Source organism: Palaemon carinicauda, chromosome 2, assembly GCF_036898095.1.
Source record: "Palaemon carinicauda isolate YSFRI2023 chromosome 2, ASM3689809v2, whole genome shotgun sequence".
Taxonomy (NCBI): Eukaryota; Metazoa; Arthropoda; class Malacostraca; order Decapoda; family Palaemonidae; genus Palaemon; species Palaemon carinicauda.
Genome location: NC_090726.1, coordinates 16,757,934 through 16,767,933, shown reverse-complemented (window position 1 = coordinate 16,767,933; position 10,000 = coordinate 16,757,934). Strand labels below are relative to the sequence as shown.

At 32.7% G+C, this 10,000-nt stretch overlaps 1 pseudogene; it reads left to right on the top strand.

Moving 5' to 3' along the window:
• Positions 1–10,000, top strand: part of LOC137615304 (uncharacterized) — a 12,269-nt pseudogene that overhangs the window by 1,620 nt on the left and 649 nt on the right.

The following is a 10,000-nucleotide window of genomic DNA, read 5'->3' as shown; positions in this document are numbered from 1 at the left end:
AAACTCAATGATGTATGATGTCACTAGAAAAAATAATGTTAATTCTTTTTTTTATCATATATAATTTTTTTTTCTATCTAGTTATCTCTCCCCTTATTATCAAATTAGGCTTTATTTCGTTATGAAACACTAAGTCCTGCAATAATTAGAAAACTTTTCAAATTAGCCGTTTACACATGTTTTTCTTGTTCATAATTAACAATAATTTCTAAATTCATGTAAAAATTTTGTGTCTACCATGTCATATACTTGATAGAATTTTGAAAGAGAGAGAGAGAGAGAGAGAGAGGAGAGAGAGAGGAGAGAGAGAGAGAGGAGAGAGAGAGAGAGAGAGGAATTAGGGGTCTGAGTTTGATTCCCATGTCATACACTTAATAAATTGAATTTTGAGAGAGATAGAGAGAGAGAGAGAGAGAGAGAGAGAGAGAGAGAGAGAGAGAGAGAGAGAGAGAGAGAGAGAGAGAGAGAGAGAGAGAGAGAGAGAAGGGGGTCTGAGTTTGATTCCCCGGTCATATACTTGATAAATTGAATTTTGGGAGAGAGAGAGAGGGGGGGTCTGAGTTTGATTCTCATATACATGATTAATTGAGAGAGAGAGAGAGAGAGAGAGAGAGAGAGAGGAGAGAGAGAGAGAGAGAGAGAGAGAGAGAGAGAGAGAATCAGGGGTCTGAGTTTGATTCCCATGTCATACACTTAATAAATTGAATTTTGAGAGAGAGAGAGAGAGAGAGAGAGAGGGAGAGAGAGAGAGGAGAGAGAGAGAGGAGAGAGGAGAGAGAGAGGAGAGAGAGAAGGGGGTCTGAGTTTGATTCCCCGGTCATATACTTGATAAATTGAATTTTGGGAGAGAGAGAGAGAGGGGGGGGTCTGAGTTTGATTCTCATATACATGATTAATTAAGAGAGAGAGAGAGAGAGAGAGAGAGAGAGAGAGAGAGAGAGAGAGAGAGAGAGAGAGAGAGAGAGAATCAGGGGTCTGAGTTTGATTCCCATGTCATACACTTAATAAATTGAATTTTGAGAGAGAGAGAGAGAGAGAGAGAGAGAGAGAGAGATAGGTCATCTGAATTCGATTCCCATGTCATATACTTGATAAATTGAATTTAGAGAGAGAGAGAGAGAGAGAGAGGAGAGAGAGAGAGAGAGAGAGAGAGAGAGAGAGAGAGAGAGAGGAGAGAGAGAGAGAGAGGAATAAGGGGTCTGTGGGATATCATGGTTAACAACATTAATAAGACAGACTGAGATCGAGAGAAACAATTAAAAATGCTTTTTTGCTTTTAATTCCCACTAACAATGAAAAGAAACCTCACTTAAGAATCTTGCTCTAATCAAAACTTTCCTCCCCCTTTCCAGCTGGACTGACTTTCCCAGGCCAAGCGATGACTAGTTGGACGAAAGTTCTGTTTCCCCTGAACACTCCTCGCAGACCTGGCTATTGCCAGTCTTACAGGACGAGCATTGGAATGAAACTGGATGAACGTCGAGGGCTCCCTGCTGGATTCAAGACGTCTCCTTGAAGTCTACATTTGACTTCAAGTCTCTTTACATTTTTTCTTTTTTTTTACTCGCGAGTACTCTTCTGGGTTTCGCTAATTTGTAAAGGATTTTCTTTATTTCCGACTCTGTACTTTTCGCGAGGGTACAAACTTTAGCATTTTAATATTTTGCATTACTTTCCAATTATATTAAACTGTTCGTATATTCTTATGGGTGTAGATTGAATGTTATTTATTTGCAATTAATCCACATATAACTGATATCTATACGGGAAAACTATTGGATGCTATGAGATTCGTTGTTCCAAGATTTTATTGGAAATATAATCCTTTCTCTGATAGATTATAAACATTGAAATAATATTCGAAAATTCCTTTTTAAAACTGGAAAAATATTATATATTGAAAAAAAATTAGAGTAATATCTAATATCAAGCATCTATCTGGTGAATAATAAGTGTACATTGTTATAGAAACATTTTTTACGTTATTCAAAAGTGAAACAGTTAATGGATATTAATTTTCTGTTTGTGAGTATCACATCAAATTCTTCAATTATCAATTTTATGAATACTGAAAATAAAAAAGCTATTGAAGTTTGTTGGTTAACGGGCATGAAAAGTTGTCGGAATATCCATGGTGAAACTGAAAGTAGAAAAATACATTCAACAGAGATTATTAGTGAAAAACATGGACGCTGACGTTACCAAAATCTCTAGATATTACAACATTTGGATATCTAAAGGAATGAGAAATTTTATACCAAGTGAAATTCACACAGTTTGTTGAAAAGATGAAATATTATTTTTTAATTGATTAATAAAATCAGGTGATTAAATTCGAGCGACATGGCCAATGTTTCTCTACGGATATTAGCTTGCTTCATTTTGGGTAATTATCTTTCATGTTTGTACGCTAACATAGGTATCTGTCTTTGCCATTTTTTATCAATATTATAATTATTTGATCAAATAAAAAGATATCTTATTAAGCATTCAATATCTTGTTCATAAGGTTAATCAATCATCGATGTGACAATTACCCTATATGATATCTGTCGGTAGTTTCATCTTAACTTCTCTCTCTCTCTCTCTCTCTCTCTCTCTCTCTCTCTCTCTCTCTCTCTCTCTCTCTCTCTCTCTCTCTTTTTTCCATGGGTGTGTGTATGGCTTCCCACATATGGAATTATATGGTGACGATTACACCGTTCTGAACCAGCATACGTTTATTATTATTATTATTATTATTATTATTATTATTGTTATTATTATTATTATCATTATTATTATTATTATTATTATTATTAACAGTAATACTCTTCCATTTTTCATACTGCTACTACTCAAACTATCATCTTCATCATCATCATTATTATCAACGTTACTAATAATAATAATAATAATAATAATAATAATAATAATAATAATAATAATAATAATAATAATAACATTTTGATAGCGTAGCATCCATAGAAGCAATGACTACTATAATTAACCCTTGCTTATATTTTTCAGGTCATATGATCTTGAGAGTAGCTCTAGGTACCGGTCTCTACATGTGACCCTACTTTCCAATTCTACAGACAAGAAACATCACAGTTCATCAAAATGTCGTGGCATATTTGCCCTGTGCTGTTAAACAATTAGGAGATAAATCGGTAAGAAACATTAAAGTCTATTAAAACGTCTCGTATTGTTTGCCCTACAAACAAAGGGATACATTGTTGAGAAACATCAGTGTTCATTCAATATCTCGGATTATTTGCCCTTCAAATAATAAAGGATTAAATCGGTACACTGTTAAAAAAACCGTAATTTTAATCGGAAATTCTCCGTAAAAATATACTTTTCCCAGACGTATTTCAGTAATATACAGACAACCGTAATTTTACCATACTTTGTTATCATCTTTCACGGGTTGGTGACCGTAATAACACTCCTATACGTCAACATATTTGTTTTTAAAATGTTAAATGTCTAGCAACCTTCATTCCAGGATTTTATCATTTCTATACGGCAAATTTTGAACAGTGTAAGACACATTAGATCCATTAAAAACATTACCCACTGCTAGTCCTTCAAACAAATGGATAAATAGATAAGAAACATCAAAACTTATTAAGTATCTCAGATTAAGTGCCCTTCAAACAAAGGTATAAATTGATAATAAACACCAGAATTGATTAAACACCTATGATTGCTTGGCTTTAAAACAATAAAGGAATAAATCGCTGAGAAACATCAGAGTACAATAAAAACATCTCGTCTTGCTAGCCCATCAAACAAGAGAATAAATCAGTGGAAAACATCATAGTCCATTAAAAACATCTTGAATACTTGCCCATTAAAAACATCTTGAATACTTGCCCATTAAAAACATCTTGAATACTTGCCCATTAAACAATGGGATAAATTAGTAAGAAATATCATAGTATATGAAACATCTATGATTACTTTGCATTAAAAAAATAACGAAATAAATCAGAAAGAAACGTCAGAGAATATTAGAAGTATCACAGATTATTTGCCCATCAAACAAAAAAGTCGTAAACCAGTAAGAAAAACAGAGTCCAATAAACTTCTCGGATTACTTGGACTTTATAAAATAAAGGGATAAATCAGTAAAATATATCTAGTTCACCAAAGCGCAGTAACACAATTGTCATGGGCTGACAAACACCTAAGGGGAAAATGATAAAAACATTATAAGATATTTGATTGTGGTGTCAAACAATTAAATGGAGGATAGAAGAGAAACCTTAAGGATCATTGAACTTGAGAATCATAATTACATTGCAAAATGAAATAATCAGGAAATAACAGGATATGAGGCTTCAGAGTTTATCAAAATAATCTATAATTTGCTGTTAAAAGAGTTTAGATAACTCGATTGAAATTTTGTAGTTGAACAAAATGTAACTGAACAGCCTATTTGCTAGTAAAAAGTTATGAGAAGTAACTTTAAGAAACATCAGATGTCATCGTGAAATACTTTCGTTGTCAAACAACGAAGTAGATAATTGGTAATAAACCCAAAAATATATGAAAATAGAGTAATCTAATTCTCTTGCGCTATCGAACAATTACGGATCAAATCAGTAAGAAACATCAGATCTTATTAAAATCATCATTGAATATTCGGCTCCCGCTCTCAAATAATTAAGGGATAACTGCAGCAGCATAATTTCCCGGTTTTCCCAAACGCTTTAGAGAGAAGTCGCTATGAGATCTAGAAATTCGTGGAAATACAATAGCGTCATGGGTTGATTAAAATATTATCGTCGTATTCAAATTGGCGTCTCTTATATCGAGGAATACAATGGTAACAAAGGTCATATTTTGTCAAAATCCCGATAGATACATTCCCTTTGATGTCAAAGAATCAATAACGGTTGTGGTGGCCTGTTGGTAGCGTCCTTGCCTGGTGATTGCAAGACTGGGGTTCGAGGTTCGCTGAAACTCGTAAGTTCATTTGGTCGCTGCAACCTCACAATCCCAGTGAGCTAAGAATGGGGCGTTTGGGGGAGCCTATGAGTCATTTGCAGCCATTGCCCGGCCCTAGTTTGGGTAGAGGGGGCTTGGGCGCTGATCATGTGTAATATGGTCAGTCTCCAGGGCATTGTCCTGCTTTATGGGGCAATGGCAATTCCCCTTACCTCTGCCATTCATGAGCGGCCTTTACAACTTTAAACTGAATAGTAAGGGGAAACCGTAGAGAAAGTAACATTCATTCAACATATAATGTATATTTTCCTTGTGCTCTTAAACAGTTAAGTGATAAACCAGTAACAATTTGGTTCTCCTTTTGCAGATATATGAAATAAGGTGCATTGTTTTTAACGCTTAGAAACAACAAAAACTAAGTCATCTCGATCACCAGAGTGACTGAGTTCTTTGTTTAAGCTTTACTTTTTAATAATATTTTTGAAATGTACACTATTCTTTTAGATGCAACTTAGAAGATAACATCACGATATTGTTATTGGAATTTTGCATTCAATAATCTTAGATTTCTAGTTAAATTAACTATATGCAATAGGTAGATAAGATTCCTTATTCTTTATTGTGGGGAGGGAGAGAGAGAGAGAGAGAGAGAGAGAGAGAGAGAGAGAGAGAGAGAGAGAGAGAGAGAGAGAGACAGAGACAGAGAGAGAATATATATTTACGCTGATGGATTTACATCAACATTGAATGCAGACAATTCAAGTCTTCGAGTGAAGAACTCACAGGTTCTATAATACAGAATTTCTGAAACTTAAATCGAAAGGTATTATTGGTAGTATTTGCATTATCCTTATCATCTTTAGTGTTGTTGTTGTTGCTGTTTTTGTTGTTTTTTGATGATGTGGCTGTTGACATTTTCAAAAAATATCTATAGTGATATTTTCATGTTTATTCCAGTATGGACATTGATTTGTTTTTCACCTTTTATAAAGTGCCTCTTTGATACACGCTTTGTAAGATTTCATTGCTATCACTATTTTACTTTTTTTCAAGTATCCTGGGTCCGTCAGAGGGATTCAGACATTCTCACGGTCGATAAATATACGTTCGTTAGGGATGAAAGGCTGACGGTACACTATACTCCCAGTACGGAGACCTGGACCCTTGTCATCAAATATGTTCAAGAGAGAGATGCGGGCACTTACGAGTGCCAGATCTCCACTGAGCCGAAGATGTCAATGTGGCTTCATCTGAATGTCATTGGTATGGGACTTAGATGATTTAATTTGTAATTTAAGCTATCTATTGATTAATAGCCAATGCATAATCTTGTTTAAGATATTAATACTAAACTTGGCATCGTCTGACTGTCATTGGCATGGGACTTAAATGATTTAATTTGAAATTTAAGGAATCTGTTGATTAATAGCTTATGCATAATTTTATTAAAGATATTAATACAAAACTTGGCTTCATCTGAATGTCATTAGTATGGGACTTAAATGGCTTAATTTGCAATTTATGGAATCTACTGATTAATATTTGATGCATAATCTTGTTAAAGATAATAATATTAAACTTGGCTTCATCTCAATGTCATTGGTATAGGACTTAAGTAGTTTAATTTACAATATATTGAGAGCTATTGATTAATAGCTAATGCATAATCTTATTAAAGATAATACTAAACTTGGCTTCATCTGAATGTCATTGGTATGGGACTTAAATGGCTTAATTTGCAATCTATGGAATCTACTGATTAATAGTTAATGCATAATCTTGTTAAAGATAATAACATTAAACTTAGCTCCATCTGAATGTCATTGGTATGGGACTTAAATGGCTTAATTTGCAATCTATGGAATCTACTGATTAATAGTTAATGCATAATCTTGTTAAAGATAATAACATTAAACTTAGCTCCATCTGAATATCATTGGTATAGGACTTAAATGGTTTAATTTACAATATATTGGGAGCTATTGATTAATAGCTAATGCATAATCTTGTTAAAGATAATACTAAACTTGACTTCATCTGAATGTCATTAGTATGGGACTTAAATGGCTTAATTTGCCATTTATGGAATCTACTGATTAATTGCTAATGCATAATCTTAAGTATGATGAAATTAAAAACAGCTTCATCTGAATTTCATTTGTAGAGGACTTTATTGGTTTAATTTCCAATTTATGGAATCCATTCATTAACAGCTACTGCTAAATATTGTTAAGGATGATAAAACTAAACTCAGCTTCATCTGAATGTCATTGCTATGAGACAAATTGAATAATTGCTGATGCATAATTTTGTTAAAGATAATAAAACAAAACTCAGCTTCATCAGATTGTCATTGGTATGGGACTTACAGTATATGATTTAATTTGCAATTTATGGAATCTATTACTTAATAGGTAATGATTAATCTTGTTGAGGATAATAAAACTAAACTCAGTAGAAATTTTATTATAGAAAACTGCCTTTGTATATCTTTAGTAGGATATAAGACCAGTGAAGGATTTTAGATATTAAGTTGTAGCAATTTTCTTAGAATTTCATAAAGTACAGTTTATACTTGATATTCTAAAGTCATAATGAAGATGAGAGGATATGATTTTCAAGTTATATTTTATTTAAAAACAGGAAGATTTAAATGTGTTATATTCATGAATACTGTTTAATATTTACCTTGATTCACAATGAATCCCTTACTTTTACATGGTTCATTAACATTTATTATAAATTGTCAATTAACCTGCGTTGTCTAAAAAACGTCTCTGATAAATATAAAATCCAGAAATAGAAGACAAAAAACCTAATAAGTATTAAAAGAATGAGAAAATATGAAATGAATTTCCGGATTATATATATATAAAATAAATAAAATCACATGCTCGATGAAAAAAATATTTCTAGGTATTCCTTAATTCTAGAAGTATCAAGCATTATACAAATGCACCCCTAGAACTATGAAGCTCTACGACGTTAGTAATTCATCCCCTCCTCATCCATGCCATCAGTACCTCAAGTCGAAATCGTAGGGGAAGTCGACAAATATATCCGCAAAGGTTCAACGACCCGCCTGGAGTGCAAGGTCAGCTCTACCGTCCAGCTCCCCGATTACATCTTCTGGTACCACTCGGGAGAGAGACTTCTCGAGTATGACAACCCAAGGGTCAAGTTCTCGGTGTCCAGGAGAGGTGGACGAGGCAGTGAGATGAGCATCACCTCGCTACTCATCATCAGTAACACAACCAGCAGATGAAGGGAACTACACTTGTCTGCCTTCCAATCTTCACTCGGCGACGACCAATCTGCATGTTCTCAATGGTAGAGAGGAATTAGTCTTTTTTTTTTCAACATATTATCACCTTTAAATGAATTAGTCCTTTTTCATTACTTTGGAATTGTTTTTATTCTGTAAATAATCATGAAAGTCATTTTCGGAATAATATACGAAGTAAAATTGTAATTATTTTTTGAATATCCAAAAGATAAAATTGCACATAGATACATACACAAACACGCATATATATATATATATATATATATATATATATATATATATATATATATATATATATATATATATATATATATATATATATATATATATATGTCTGTGTGTGTGTATGTGTGTGTGTGAGTATATATATCTATATATAAATGTATATATATATATATATATATATATATATATATATATATATATACACACACAAACACACACACATATATATATATATATATATATATATATATATATATATATATATATATATATATATCTATATATATATATATATTTGCAGTATATATATATATATATATATATATATATATATATATATATATATATATATATATATATATATTTTATGTACGTATATATGTATATATGTATATATATACACTATTATACATATATATATATATATATATATATATATATATATATATATATATATATTTGTGTGTGGATCTATATACATATATATGCGTACATATATAATCATATTGAATAGTCCTTTCACATGAAACATTACTATGAATTAAACAACATCTTCCAATCCCACTTTCAGATGAGCATCCGGCAGCAATGCAAACAGGAGCTGCCATGCTGACAGATCCCCCGTCTACCTGGGGCATGATGATGGTGGTCCTCATCGCCTTCATCTTCGTCCAGGCTCATCATAACTTCAATCTGTCCACTGGTGCTCCAGGTCATGGCATAGTACTCGCGAGAAAGACGACATCAGTAGGTTCTGTTCGTAGTGTCACAGGCAATGGTGCTTTCCATACCATGCGTGACGTCCTAGGAGGATTTGGCTGGAAAGGAAATTGTCTCCTTAAAACGTGCAGCCATTTCAAACTTATCACAGGCCGAGTTAGCATTTAAGTCTTCCTATATTCGGGGACTACTTTTTTGGGGGTATATGATGTATAGACAAGGCAGTAAAAGCAAGAAAAAAACCAATGAGATGGAAACTATCTACTATATTTAACACTCTTTGGTGCATAATCCATCCGGTAAGCTAACTACCGTCATGTCTTTAACTAGCAATCCAAATGCTTGCATTGTGGATGAGCTTTGGAGAAGCAGATACCAGAACATAATTTCTTTTTTAACAAATGGGAATTACGAGACAGACATTAATGAGAAGATAATTTTGCTTATGGTAATACGCGTCATCACGGACATCCATCCAGATATTTTTCCCCCCAATAGTATTTCAACTAATTCATCATATTAGATTATTTTCCATTTATCATGTTTTCCTGATACAGAAGTGTATAAAACTATACGTAATTGAACAACATCAATAGAAGTTTTTTTAAGGCTACGGGAAATGTCAATGTATGTATGTATATAAGTATGGATGTACATTTGTGTGTATGTTATTGAACGTTTTGAAGTATCCTCTTTCACTGGATGTTGAGATCTGTTGTGTTTTTCAAATATAAAAGTCCTTGAAAAAAATATATGTACGTAATTTTCAGAGTTTTACTTGAATATGATTAAGTTATCAATTTAAAAATATATAAAATATGTATTTCAAAA